The 14,974-nt window shown below is 42.1% G+C and overlaps 1 protein-coding gene across 1 annotated transcript in view; it reads left to right on the top strand.

The window, feature by feature from the left end:
• LOC140716830 (protein Aster-B-like) overlaps positions 1-14,974 on the top strand; it is a 440,998-nt gene that overhangs the window by 131,447 nt on the left and 294,577 nt on the right. The gene's annotated exons all lie outside the window — the stretch shown is intronic.

The raw sequence follows: 14,974 nt of genomic DNA, 5'->3' as shown, positions 1-14,974 counted from the left end.
GCCAGGTGATTAGACTTTCAAAAGTGCAGGTATGGGATGGCACAGTAAGTGTTCTTGATGATGGTGTAACAGTGGCCAAGTGAGGTGGCTCCTCTGTTTCCACAGATGATATGTTGTTGGTAGTTGGTCAGAGACTTCAAGCTGGCCTTGTTGAAATCCCCTGCAGTGATAGGGAAGGCATCAGGGTGCTCTGTTTTGTGACTGCTTATCATGGTGTTTAGCTCCTCCAGTGCCTCCCTGATGTTAGCTAGGGGTGGAATGCACACTACTACCAGGATGATAGTGGAAAACTCCCTTGGCAGATAAAATGGGCAACACTTGACTGCTAAATGTGAGGTGAGGTGAGTTCAGGTCAGGTCAGGTGAGCAGGACTGAGATGGAACCACCACGATTAAATCAGGTTTTATTTGACTTAAAGAAAATATAAGAAATCAAATATCCACAAAGATGAGATTTCTGTGTGTGATAAGAAACAGGGCAAAGAGTGATAAAAATATTGGTATAATAGTTTCCCTATTGCTTGTAAAAACGCCATCCCCTTCTCTCAATTCCTTTGTCTCTGCTGCATCTGTTCTCAGGCTGAGGCTTTTCATTCCAGAACAAAGGAGATGTCCTCCTTTTTCAAAGAAAGGGGCTTCCTTTCCTCCACCATCAACACTGCCCTCAACTGCATCTCTTCCATTTCACGCATGTCTGCTCTTACCCCATCCTCCCGTCACCCTACCAAGGATAGGGTTCCTCTTGTCCTCACCTACCATCCCATCAGCCTCCACGTCCAGTATGTAATTCTCCCGACCTTCTGCCATCTCCAATGGAATCCCACCACCAAGCATATCTTTCCCTCTCCCCCCTACTTTTCACTTTCTGCAGGGATCGCTTTCTATGCAACTACTTTGTCCATTCATCCCTCCCCACTGATCTCCTTCCTGGCACTTATCCTTGCAAATGGAGCAAGTACTACACCTGCCCCTACACCACCTCCCTCACTATCATTCAGGGCCCCAAACAGTCCTCTCATGTGAGGTGACACTTCACCTGCGAGTCTTTTGGGGTCATATACTGTGTCCAGTGCTCCTGTTGTGGCTTCCTGTATATCGTTGAGACCCGGCGTAGATTGGGAGACCACTTTGCCGAGCACCTATGCTCCAACCACCAGAAAAAGCGGGACCGCCAAAGGCCACCTATTTTAATTCCACTTCCCATTCCCATTCCGATATGTCAATCCATGGCCTCCATTACTGTTGCGTTGAGGTCACACTCAGGTTGAAGGAACAACACCTTATATTCTGCCTGAGTAGCCTCCAGCCTGATGGCATGAACATCAATTTCTCGAACTTCCGTTAAGGCCCACCCCCCACCACTCCTTCACCATTCCCCATCCCCTTTTCCCTCTCTCGCCTTATCTTTTTGCCCACCCATCACCTCCCTTTGGCCCTCCCCTCCCCCCTTTCTTTCTTCCTTGGCCTTCTGCCCTCTCCTGTTAGGTTCCTCCTTCTCCAGCCCAATTAACTTCCCGGCTCATTACTGCACACCTCCCCCTCCTGGTTTCACCTATCACCTTGTGTTTCTCCCTTCCATCCCCCACCTTTTAAATCTTCTACTCATCTTTTTTGTTCCAGACTTGCTGAAGCGTCTCAGCCTGAGACGTTGACTGTTTTCTTTTCAGATTGCATTTCATAGTTTGAAAAATTTAGCGCACTACAATTGTGCATACAATAAACACCTGAATCAGACTTGTGCAAATGGCTTTAAATAAATGTTGCAAAGTGCATTTGTGGTATTGTTCATCAGTTACTGTTGTATGGTAAATAAACTTAAAAGATTCGGTTTCAGTTCTACCTCAGTGCACCATAAATTAAATGAAGGTGTTCTGGCAGTGAAAATCTCTTGCTTTAACTTGATAATTTTTGTTTTGATTTATATATTCCTGAAATATATTCCTGTGTTCAGAGTGTCAGAGAGCACTACAGTATAGAAATAGGTCTTTCTGCCCATCTAGTCTGTGCCAAACTATTATTCTCTCTGATCCCATTAATTCGCATATGGATTTTAGCTCTCCATACCCCTCCCTTCCATGTACTTATTAAAATTTCTCTTGAATGTTGAAATCGACCCTGCATCAACCACTTTCATTGCAGCTTGTTCCATACTCTTAGCACTCTCTGAGTGAAGAGGTTCCTCTCAGGTTGCCCTTAAATGTTTCACCTTTTGCACTTAAACTATTAGTTCCTCTTCTAGTTTCACCCAACCTCAATGGAAAAAGCCTGCTTGTATTCACTCCATCAATACCCCTCATAATTTTGTATGCCTCTATCAGATCTCCCTTCATTCTCATACACTCCAGGGACTGAAGTCCTAACCTGTTCAGCATTTCTCTATAACTCAGGTCCTCAAGATAATATATTTGTAAATATACTTGATAATATACTTGTAAATTTTCTCTGTGCTTTTTCAATCTTGTTGGTATATTTCCTGTAGAGAGGTTACTGGAACTATACACAATATGCCAAATTAGGCGTCACGATCATCTTATACAAATTCAGCATAACACCCTAACTCTTGTAGTCAATACTGTAGCCAATATGTCAAAAGCTCTCTTTACGGCCCTATCTACCTATAATGCCACTTTCAAGGAATTGTGTATCTGTATTCCCAGATCCTTGTGTCCTATCGCACTCCTCAGTGCCCTACCAATCCTTATGAAAGTCCGTTTCACCGAGCACCTATTCTCCATCCGCTTTGCTGAGAACCTACGCTTCATCCACCAGAAAAAGCAGGATCTCCCAGTGGCCACCCATTTCAATTCTACTTCCCATTCCCATTCAGACATGTCAGTCCATGGCCTCCTATACTGCCGCGATGAAGCCACACTCGGGTTGGAGGAGTGAATATTCCATCTGGGTAGCCTCCAACTTGATGGCATGAACATTGATTTCTCGAACTTCTGGTAATTGTCACCCCTCCTTCACCATCACTGTTTCCTTCTCTCACCTTATCTCCTTATCTGCCCATTACTTCCCTCTATGTTCCTCCCATTTCCCTTTCTTCCATGGTCTTCTATCCTCTCCTATCAGATTCCCTCTATTCCAGCCCTTTATCTCTTTCACCAATTAACTTCACAACTCTTCACTTTCTGCACTACCACTTTCTGGCTTCTCCCATGAAGCCAACGTTGAATCCAATTTGATACCTCATCCTGAATGCTAAGCGACTGAACCTTCTTGGTCAGCCTCAGATGCAGGACCTTGTCAAAGGTCTTGCCAAAGCCCATGTCAACAACATTCACTGCCTTTTCTTCAACTTTCCTGATAATCTCCTTGTAAAACTCTATAAGATTGGTTAGACACAACCTACCACGCACAAACCCATATTGACTTTCTCTATCAACCTCTGTTTATCAAAATACTTATTTATCCATTCCCTTAGAATACCTTCCAGTAACTTACCCATAAGTTAACTCTCAATAATTTCTAGGCTTATTCTTAAAGCCTTTCTTAAACAACGGAAAAACATTAGCTACCTTCTAAACCTCTGGCACTTCATCTGTGGCTAAGGACGTTTTAAATACCTCTACTGGGGCCACTGCAATTTCTGCACTAGCCTCCCGCAAAGTCTGAGGTCCACGTTGTCAGGCCCGAGGGATTTAGCTTCCCTAGTTTGCTTCAAGATAACAAGAACCTATCCCCTATAATATGTATATGGTCCTTGACCTCACTGCTCTTTCATCTCAGTTCTACAGACTCTGTATCCACCTCCCATGTAAACACAAATGCAAAAAATTCACTTAAGATCTCTTCCATCTCTTTTGGCACCATGCATGGATGTCCACACTGATCATTAAGAGGACCAATTTTGTTCCTTGCTTTCCTTTTGCTCCTAATATATCTGTAAAAGCATAAGACATAGGAGCAGAATTAGGCCATCTGGCCCAACAAGTCTGCGTCGCCATTCAATCATGGCTGATCCTTTTATTCTATCTCCTCCTCAACTCTAGTTCCCAGTCTTCTCCCCATAACCTTTGATGCCATGTCCAATCAAGAACCTATCAATCTCTGCCTTAAATACACCCAACTACCTGGCCTCCGCAGGGTCATGTGGAAACAGATTCCACAAATTCACCACCCTTTGGCTGAAGAAATTTCTCCATATCTCTGATTTGAAAGGTCACCCCTCTATCCTGAGGCTGTGCCCTCTTGTCCTAGACTCTCCCACCATGGGAAACATTCTTTCCACATCTACTCTGTCTAGGCCTTTCAACATTCAAATGGTTTCAATGAGATCCCCACTCATCTTTCTGAATTCCAATGAGTACAGACCCTGAGTCATTAAACGTTTCTTGGAATATAAACCTTTCATTCCTGGAATCATCCTTGTGAACCTCCTCTGGACCGTCTCCAATGCCAGCACATCTTTTCCAAGATGAGGGGCCCAGAACTGTTCATAATACTCAAGGTGAGGCCTCACCAGTGCCTTATAAAGCCTCAACATCACATCCTTGCTTTTGTATTCTAGACCTCTTGAAATTTATGCTAACATTGGCATTTGCCCTCCTCACCACCAACTCACTGACCTGCAAGTTAAACTTCAGGGTGTTCTGCACAAGGACTACCAAGTCCCTCTGCATCTCAGATTCCTGGATTTTCTCCCCGTTTAGAAAATAAGTGCACATTTATTTCTATGACCAAAGTGCATGACCATGCATTTTCCAACATTTTATTTTATTTGCCATTTTATTGCCCATTCTCCTAATCTGTCTCAGTCCTTTTGCATCCTACCTGTTCCCTCAATGCTATCTGCCCCACTTGCTACCTCCTACCAATCAGCCAGTGTTCTAACCATGTAGTAACTTTCCTGCAATACCATGGGCTCTTAACTTGGTAAGCAGCCTCATGTGTGGCACCTTGTCAAAGGCCTTATGAAAGTCCAAATATACAACATCCACTGTATCCCCTTTATCTATTTAACTTGTAATCTCCTCAAAGAATTCCAACAGGTTCTTAAGGCAGGATTTTCCCTGAAGGAAACCATGCTGACTTTGTCCTATTCTTGTCCTGTGTCACCAGGTATTCCATCGCCTCATCATTGACAATTGACTCCAACATCTTCTGAACCACTGAGATCAGGTTAACTGGTGTATAATTTCCTTTCTGCTGCCTTCCTCCTTTCTTAAAGAGTGGAGTAACATTTTCAGTTTTCCAGTCTTTTGGCGCCATAAAATCCAACAATTTTTATAAGGTCATTTCTAATGCCACCACAATCTCTAATGCTACCTCTTTCAGGACCCTAGGGTGCAGCTCCTCTGGTGTGGGTGACTTATGTACCTTCAGGTCTTTCAATTCTTTGAGCACCTTCTCTCTTGTAACAGTAACTTCACCCACTTCTCTTTCTTCATACACTACAACATCAGGCATACTGCTAGTGTCTTCCACAGTGAAGACTGACGCAGAATATTCATTTAGTTCATCAGCCATCTCCTTGTCCCCAGTTATTATTTCTTCTGCCTCATTTTCTAGCGATCTTATATCCATTTTCATTTCTCTTTTATTTTTAACATACTTGAAAAAACTTTTACTATCCACCTTGATATTATTTGCTAGGTTGCTTTCATATTTTATCTTTTCCCTTCTAATGAATTTTTTAGTTGCTCTCTAGGTTTTTAAAAACTTCCCAATCCTCTATCTTCCCACTAATTTTTGCTTTGTTGTATGCCCTTTTGTTTCTACAAGAGCTTTGACTTCCCTTGTCAGCCATGGTTGTACTATTTTACCATTTGAGTGTTTCTTCATTTTTGGAATACACATATCCTGCATCTTCCTCACTTTTCCCAGAAACACACGTCATTGCTGCTCTACTGACATCCCTGGCAGGAGCTCCTTCCAATTTACATTGGCCAACTCCTCTCTCATACCACTGTAATTTCCCTTACTCCACTGAAATACATCAGACTTTACTTTCTCCCTATCAAATTTCAATTTGAACACAATCATATTGTGATCACTGGTTCCTAAGGGTTCTTCTACCTTAAGCTCCCTAATTGCCTCCGGTTCATTACATAACACTCAATCCAGTATAGCTGATCCTGTAGTAGGCTCAACAACAAACTGCTCTAAAAAGCTATCTCTTAGACATTCAACAAACTCACTCTCTTGAGATCCATTACCAACCTGATTTTCCCAATCGACCTGCATGCTAAAATCTTCCATGACTACCATAACATTACCCTTTTGACTTGCCTTTTCTATTTCTATTTCTTGTTGTAATCTGTGGTCCACCTCCCAGCCACTGTTGTAACTGCTATCAACATCCTTTTACCCTTGCAGTTTCTTAACTCAACCCACAAAGATTCAACATCTTCCAACCCTATGTCACATCTTTCTACTGATTTGATGCCATTCTTTACCAGTAGAGCCACACCACCCCTTCTGCCTACCTTCCTATCCTTCTGATATAACACGTAACCTTGGACATTCAGCTTCCAACTACAGCTGTCCTTTAGCCATGACTTAGTGATGGCTACAACATCATACCTGGCAATCTGTTATAATGCAACAAGATCATCCACCTTATTTCTTATACTATGCACACTTAGATACAGCACCTTGAGTACCGTATTTGCTATCCTTTCTGATTTTGCATCCCTAATGATTTGATACTTAGCCTGTTGGCTACAACTAAGTTCCATCACCTGCCTGCCCTTCCCGACAATCTGACTGCATGCTATCTTTACTTTTTTACCATCCATCCTATCCTGAGTCCCATCACTCTGGTACCCACCCCCTGCCAAGTTAGTTTAAACTCTCCCCAACAGCTCTAGCAAACCTACCCCTGAGAGTATTGGTCCCCCTCGGGTTCAGGTGCAACCTGTCACTTTTGAACAGGTCATACCTCCCCCAGAAGAGATCCCATTTATCCAAGAAACTGAAACCTTCCCACTGCACCAGCTTCTCATCCACACACTTACCTACCAAATCATCTAGCTTTCTACCCTCACTGGCACGTGGTACAGGCAGCAATCCAGAAATTACTACCCAGGAGGTCTTGCTTCTCAGCTTTCTACCTAGCTCTCTAAATTCTCTTTTCAGGACCTCATTGTTTTTCCTTCCCATGTCATTGGTACCAATGTATACCAAGGCATCTGGCTGCTCCCCCTCCCTCTCCAAAATGTTGTGGACGAGATCTGAGACATCCCTGACCCTGGCAACATACCATCTGGGTGTCCCATTCACGTCCACAGAATCTCCTGTCTGTTCTCCTCGCTATTGAGTCCCCTCTAACACTACAGCTCCCTTCGTCTCTCTCTTTCCCTTCTGCACCATGTACCCATGCTCGGTGCCTGTAATCTGGTCGCCATGGCATTCTTCTGGGAGGTCATCCCCCACAAAAGCATCCAAAGCGGTATACTTGTTTTTGAGGGGAATGGCCACAGGGGTGCTCTGCTCTAACTGCCTATTTCCATTTCTCCTGACAGTCACCCAGCTACTTGCCTCCTGCAACTTCAGGGTGACTACTTCCATGTAACTTTGATCTATTATATCCTCACTCTCCCGTACAATCTGAAGGTCACCCAGTTGCTGCTGCAGATCCCTAGCACGGTTTTCAAGGAGCTGCAGCCGGGATTCTCCTTCACATTGTCTGCTCGAGCAACTTTGTGTCTTTTAGCCCTCCTGAATTCCTTCTTAAATGTTCTTTCATTTCTTATACTCAAATATGTCATTTTTTCCTTGCTGCCTATATCTGCTATGCACTTCCTTCTTCTTAACCAGGCTCTCAATGTCTCTTGAAAACAATGATTCCCTAAACCTGTTTGCCTTGGGTTTTTTTCTTGTCAGGAACATGCATACAAACTGTTCTCTCAAAATTTCACTTTTGAAGGTTTTCCACCTACCAAACACACCTTTGCCAGAACAACTTATGCTGTTCCACGCTTGTCAAATCATTTCTGATGCCATCATAATTGGTCTTTCTCAAACTTATAATCTCAAACCAAGGACCAGACCTATCCTTCTCCATAATTAACTTGAAATTAGTGGAATTATGATCACTACATCCAAAACATTCTCCTACATGCACTTCTTTCACCTGCTTTGTCCCTAATAGGATCACACTCCCTTTCATCAGGGGCAATAAAAGCAAAGATTTTAAATTAAAATTGTGACTGAGCATTTTATTTATTATTGTTTGTATAATGCTAGTTTGTTATACATGGAGATTTATTAGATAGATAGATACTTTATTGATCCCAAAAGAATTTACAGTGTCACAGTAGCATTACGAGTGCACAGATAAACAAAAATATTGGAAGAAAAGTAAGAAAGAATAAAAATAAGCTATCTCAAACAGTCTTAACAGAAGGGGGTCATCACTTCCCCAGCTATAGGTTAGATCATTATGGAGCTTAGTAGCCGAGGGTAAGATGACCTCATTTGCATTGTTTGAAGCAGTGCAGTTGTCTTAGTCTACTGCTAAAAGTGCTCCTCTGTTCAGCCAAGTTGGCATGCAGAAGGTGAGAAACATTGACCAGAATTGCAAGGGTTTTCCATAGTGTCCTTTGTTCTACCACAGCCTCTAGTGTATCTAGTTTTACTCCTATAATAGAGCCAGCCTTTCTAATCAGTTTATTGAGCCTGAAGCACTGTTACACTGGTATGAACAACAGTCAGCAACTGCTGAATGCTTTGTGAAATTATTTTGATTTATGGGGAGTTTATGACTTAACGCATAGATTAAGTTGGATTCTGATTTATGGGGGATGTGAAAGTTAAAACCTCTTCAATAATCTTTGTGTTACAGTATCCTTTCCAAATCTGGGTTTGGGTTGAAGTTTCAATAGAACTTGATTAAAGTATTCTTTTTAAATTTGCTGGCCATATCATTGAAGTATTCTATGTGCCTAACTAGAAGGTTAACATTTTATTGAAACAATCCTAAGAGATGGCCTGTGATATGTGTGGTGCTCCCCTCACAGCTATAGTTTTGATTTTTTGTCACTGTGGAAAGAGGCGTTCTTGGAAATGGAGACACATAGTGTTAAAAAACACTGCTTTGTGAGTAAATGCCCTACTTGTCTACTTCAGATATATACAGGGATGTCATTTACACATGCAATTTCCAACGAACTAATTTTTTTCTAGTTATTGCAGAAATCATCTTATCCGAGAGTAATAATTGAACACAAGTTTAAGTTGCTTGCATTTTCATCTATCAGGCCTGCTGTTGCCTATGATAAATGTATTTAGTCCAGTATGCATTTTAGTCATATGTTTTAAAACTATTTCTTAAAAAACACTGCTTGTGTAATTGTTCCTTCTCTGGGAATTAACACCAATACTTATTATCTTGGAGCCTTTATAGTTGAAACTGTATTTTATTTAAATTGTTCAATTGATCCAAAATACAACTACTATGACATGGGTTAAAACTTGACATAAGAACTGAATTGGGAAAAGTAAACCAAAATAAAATTTGAGTTGTACTTGCAGTCATCATGCTCTGTGTCAAAAACTTTGGGTTTTTTTTATTAAGTATTTGTAAAATCTAATAACTACTCTACATGTGACCTGACTTACAAAAGTTAGTTGGTCCTTGGTAAATCCTAGGATGTGGGAGATTTTAGAAGCTTACTTTGGGATACCATGGTTAGTTTAATTAATCCTGGGGTTGGAATGGGTGGTATGATCAAGGTTTTGTTTCATATTCTTGCTTCCTATGCATTGATCACTGCTGGTAAAATTATGTTCATGTTTTGCACAAAAGAGAATTGTGAGGAACTTCATGGTTGAAAAGTGTGCTGATATTCATTGCTTCAATTCCTATCAGAAGAATAACCTCTTGGAGGAGGTAGCAGAGAACTCCTGGCTTCCATGTTATGATCATATGGAAGTAATGGAATAACTGGGGAAAAAGAACTAGCTTTCTCTCCTGCAATTGTGTTTCTACCTAATGCTAGCAACACTGTGAAAGGTATTGCTATTCACCATTTACACTATTGTCCTGTCATTTGAAATATTCTCAGAACGCATATACATGAAATGAAATAAGCCTGCCTGAAACACCATTTGAATAAAATGTTCAGCTGGGTGTTGCATAATTCTAAAGAGAAGGCCTTAATTGTAGTAATAAGCATTTCATTCCCCCACATTGCACGCCCCTCTCCCCTCAATCAGCAAAGCACCTGTTCTGTTGATCAAACTATTAAATCTCTACTAGAGTCCCTGCTGTATTATTTCAAAATTATATCATGACATACTTGTTTTATTAACCCTTCGAAGACTGAGGAATTTGTTTTTCCTGTTCTTTGGACTCAGTAGTGAACAAACTCAGTTTTTGTTTGCCTTAAGCAATTTTGTAAAGAATCATGCATGAAAATGCGTAGTTGATGTAGTAGCAAGTACTAATGATGCTCTCAGAATCTTATCTCAGCACGAATCATTACGTGACAGAAAGGAAGGATGTGCAGAAAATAGCAAGGAAAAATTGAAAGGGGACCTATGTCATGACATATAGGAAGTATTTCCTACATCCAGACCACACATATTTTAAGGAGCTGCTTTCTGGAAGTATATTTTTCATGTATTCCATAATTAACATCAAAATTGATTTTTACAGCAAATGAGACTTTTGGCATATACTGTATAATTATAGTGGTTAGCACAACACTTTAGAGTACCAGCGACCTGGGTTCAATTTCTGCCATTGTCTGTATATTCTCCCTGTGACCACGTGGGTTTCCTCCAGGTGCTCTGGTTTCCTCCCACAATCCAAAGACCGACCAGTGGGTAGGTTAATTGGTCATTAGAAATTGTCCTGTAATTAGGCCAGGGCTAAATCAGGGGATTGCAGGGCGGCACGGCTCAAAGGGCCGGAAGGGTCTATTCTGCACTCTATCTCTATAAATAAATATACTGTGGACTGCAGTACATGTGCCTGGACATTGAGACCATTGCGATAAGGGTTGGCCATTTATGTACTGAAGAAGTCACTCAGCTCTTGAATAGAAAGGAGGAGCTCAATAGAAGGAAAGAAGGTTCTGTTCACTTGTATATGAAAATGGCTGGCACTTTAACTGGAGAAGGGAGCAGCATTAAGTAGAAATTTGTGAATTCTGTAAGGATAAATTTCCCAAATGGCTGTAATGTGGAGGTCTCCTGGACTGGGATTAGCTCAACAGTTCAGCTGGGTGCCCATTTTCTACACACATTTTTCTCTCTCTCTCTCTCTCTCTCACACACACACACACACACACACACACACACACACACACACACACACACACACACACACACACACACACACACACACACACACACACACACACACACACACACACACACACACACACACACACACACACACTTTGGGCACCCCTGGTCAAAATTTCTGTTACCGTGAATAGCTAAGTGAGTAAAAGATCACCTGATTTCCAAAAGGCATCAAGTTAAAGATGACACATTTCTTTACTATTTTAAGCAAGATTGCTTTTTTATTTCCATCCTTTACAGTTTCAAAATAACAAAAATGGAAATGGGCCCGAAGCAAAAGTTTAGGCACCCTGCATGGTCAGTACTTAGTAGCACCCCCTTTGGCAAGTATCACAGCTTGTAAACGCTTTCTGTAGCCAGCTAAGAGTCTTTCAATTCTTGTTTTGGGGATTTTCGCCCATTCTTCCTTGCAAAAGGCTTCTAGTTCTGTGAGATTCTTGGCCCCTCTTGCATGCACTGCTCTTTTGAGGTCTATCCACAGATTTTCGATGATGTTTAGGTCAGGGGACTGCGAGGGCCATGGCAAAACCTTCAGCTTGCGCCTCTTGAGGTAGTCCATTGTGGATTTTGAGGTGTGTTTAGGATCATTATCCTGTTGTAGAAGCCATCCTCTTTTCATCTTCAGCTTTTTTACAGACGGTGTGATGTTTGGTTCCAGAATTTGCTGGTATTTAATTAAATCATTCTTCCCTCTGCCAGTTGAAATGTTCCCTGTGCCACTGGCTGCAACACAAGCCCAAAGCATGATTGATCCACCCCCATGCTTAACAGTTGGAGAGGTGTTCTTTTCATGAAATTCTGCACCCTTTTTTCTCCAAACACACCTTTGCTCATTGCAGCCAAAAAGTTCTATTTTAACTTCATCAGTCCACAGGACTTGTTTCCAAAATGCATCAGTCTTGTTTAGATGTTCCTTTGCAAACTTCTGACGCTGAATTTTGTGGTGAGGACGCCGGAAAGGTTTTCTTCTGATGACTCTTACATGAAGGTCAGATTTGTACAGGTGTCACTGCACAGTAGAACAGTGCACCACCAGTCCAGAGTCTGCTAAATCTTCCTGAAGGTCTTTTGCAGTCAAACCGGAGTTTTGATTTGTCTTTCTAGCAATCCTACGAGCAGTTCTCTCGGAAAGTTTTCTTGGTCCTCCAGACCTCAATTTGACCTCCACCATTCCTGTCAACTGCCATTTCTTAATTACATTACAAACTGAGGAAACGGCTACCTGAAAGCGCTTTGCTATCTGCTTAAAGCCTTCTCCTGCTTTGTGGGCATCATTTATTTTAATTTTCAGAATGCTAGGCAGCTGCTTAGAGGAGCCCATGGCTGCTGATTGTTGGGACAATGTTTGAGGAGTCAGGGTTTTTATAAAGCTTTGAAATTTGCATCACCAGGCCTTTCCTAGCAATGACTGTAAACATGCCATAGCCCTAACAAGCCAATTAAGGTCTAAGACCTTGGTAAAAGTTATCTGAGAACTCAAATCTCTTGGGGTGCCCAAACTTTTGCATGGTGCTCCTTTCCTTTTTTTCACTGTAAAATTGTACAAAACAAAAATAATACACTAACCTTGCTTAAAATGTTGAAAAGAATGTTTCATCTTTAACTTTATGACTTTTGGAGATCAGTTCATCTTCTACTCACTTAACTACTCACAGTAACAGAAATTTTGACCAGGGGTGCCCAAACTTTTGCATGCCACTGTAAGTAAGTAGTGCAGAAAGAGAGGAAAAAAGAGTAGTGAGGTGTTCATGGGTTCACCTCACTTTTTTAATAGACATTAAGAAAGAGGATGTGCTGGAGGTTTTGGAAAGCATCAAGTTGGATAAGTCACTGGGACTGGAGAAGATGTAATCTGGGCTATTGTGGGAGGCGAGGGAGGAGATTGCTGATTCTCTGGCGATGATCTTTGCATCATCAATGGGGATGGGAGAGGTTCCGGAGGATTGGAGCGTTGTAGATGTTGTTCCCTTATTCAAGAAATGGAGTAGAGATATCCCAAGAAATTATAGACCGGTGAGTCTTACTTCCGTGGTTGGTAAGTTGATGGACAAGATCCTGAGAGGCAGGATTTATGAACATTTAGAGAGGCATAATATAATCAGGAATAGTCAGCATGGCTTTGTCAAAGGCAGGTCATGCCTTACAAGCCTGATTGAATTTTTTTGAGGATGTGACTAAACACATTGATGAAGGTAGAGCATTAGATGTAGTGTATATGGATTTCAGCAAGGTATTTGATAAGGTACCCCATGCAAGGCTTAATGAGAAAGTAAGGAGGCATGGGATCCAAGGGGACCTTGCTTTGTGGATCCAGATTAGCTTGCCCACAGAAGGCAAAGAGTGGTTGTAGATGGGTCATATTCTGCATGGAGGTCGGTGATCAGTGGTGTGCCTCAGGGATTTGTTCTGGGACCCCTTCTCTAGATGATTTTTTTAAATGACCTGGATGAGGAAATGGAGAGATGGGTTAGTAAATTTGCTCATAACAGAAAGGTTGGGTATGTTGTGGATAGTGTAGAGGGCTGTCAGAGGTTACAGCGGGACATTGAAAGGATGCAAAACTGGGCTGAGAAGTGGCAGATAGAGTTCAACCTAGATAAATGTGAAGTGGTTCATTTTGGTAGGTCAAATATGATGGCAGAATATAGTATTAATGGTGAGACTCTTGGCAGTGTGGAGGGTCAGAGGGATCTTGGGGTCCGAGTCCATAGGACACTCAAAGGTGCTGCGCAGGTTGACTGTGTGGTTAGGAAGGCATATGGTGCATTGGCCTTCTTCAACCGTGGGATTGAGTTTAAGAGCTGAGAGGTAATGTTACAGCTTTATTGGACCCTGGTCATATCCCACTTGGAGTACTGTGCTCAGTTCTGGTCACCTCACTACAGGAAGGATGTGGAAACCTTAGGGTGCAGAGGAGATTTACAAGGATGTTGCCTGGATTGGGGAACATGCCCTATGAGAATAGGTTGAGTGAACTTGGCCTTTTCTCCTCTGAGTGAAGGAGGATGAGATTTGACCTGATAGAGGTATATAAGCATTGATTGTGTAGATAGAGGCTTTTTCCCAGGGCTGAAATGGCTAACACGAGAGAGCACAGTTTTAAAGTGCTTGGAAGTAGGTACAGAGGAGATGTCAGGGGTAAGTTTTTTACGCAAAGGGTGGTGAGTGCGTGGAATAGGCTGCCGGTGATGGTGGTGGAGGCGGATATGATAGGGTCTTTTAAGAGACTCCTGGACAGGTACATGGAGCTCAGAAAAACAGAGGGCTATGTGTAACCCTAGGTAATTCCTAAGTAAGTACATGTTCGGCACAGGATCATGGGCCGAAGGGCCTGTATCGTGCTGTTGGTCTTCTATGTTTCTATGTTCAATGTCCATTCAGAAATCTGATGGCAAAGGGGAAGAAGCTATTCTTGAATTGTTGAGTGGGGCCCTTCAGGCTTCCTCTACCTCCTCCTCGATGGAAGCAATAAGAAGAGAGCATGTCCTGGGTGATGTGGGTTGTTAATGATAGATGCAGCCTTTTTGAGGCATCAATCCTTGAAGCTATCTGGTGCCCGTGATGGAGCTGAATGAGTTTACAACTTTCTATAGCTTATTTCGATCCTGTGCAGTAGCCACCCCATCCCCAACCATATCGGACGGTTGTGCAGCCAGTTATAGTACTCTCCACGGTACATCTGCAGAAAATTTCGAGAGTCTTTGGTGGCATAACAA

The sequence above is a fragment of the Hemitrygon akajei genome, chromosome 26 (assembly GCF_048418815.1).
Source record: "Hemitrygon akajei chromosome 26, sHemAka1.3, whole genome shotgun sequence".
Lineage (NCBI taxonomy): Eukaryota > Metazoa > Chordata > Chondrichthyes > Myliobatiformes > Dasyatidae > Hemitrygon > Hemitrygon akajei.
Note: the sequence above shows the minus strand (reverse complement) of the source record. Positions and strands in the feature narration are given on the sequence as shown.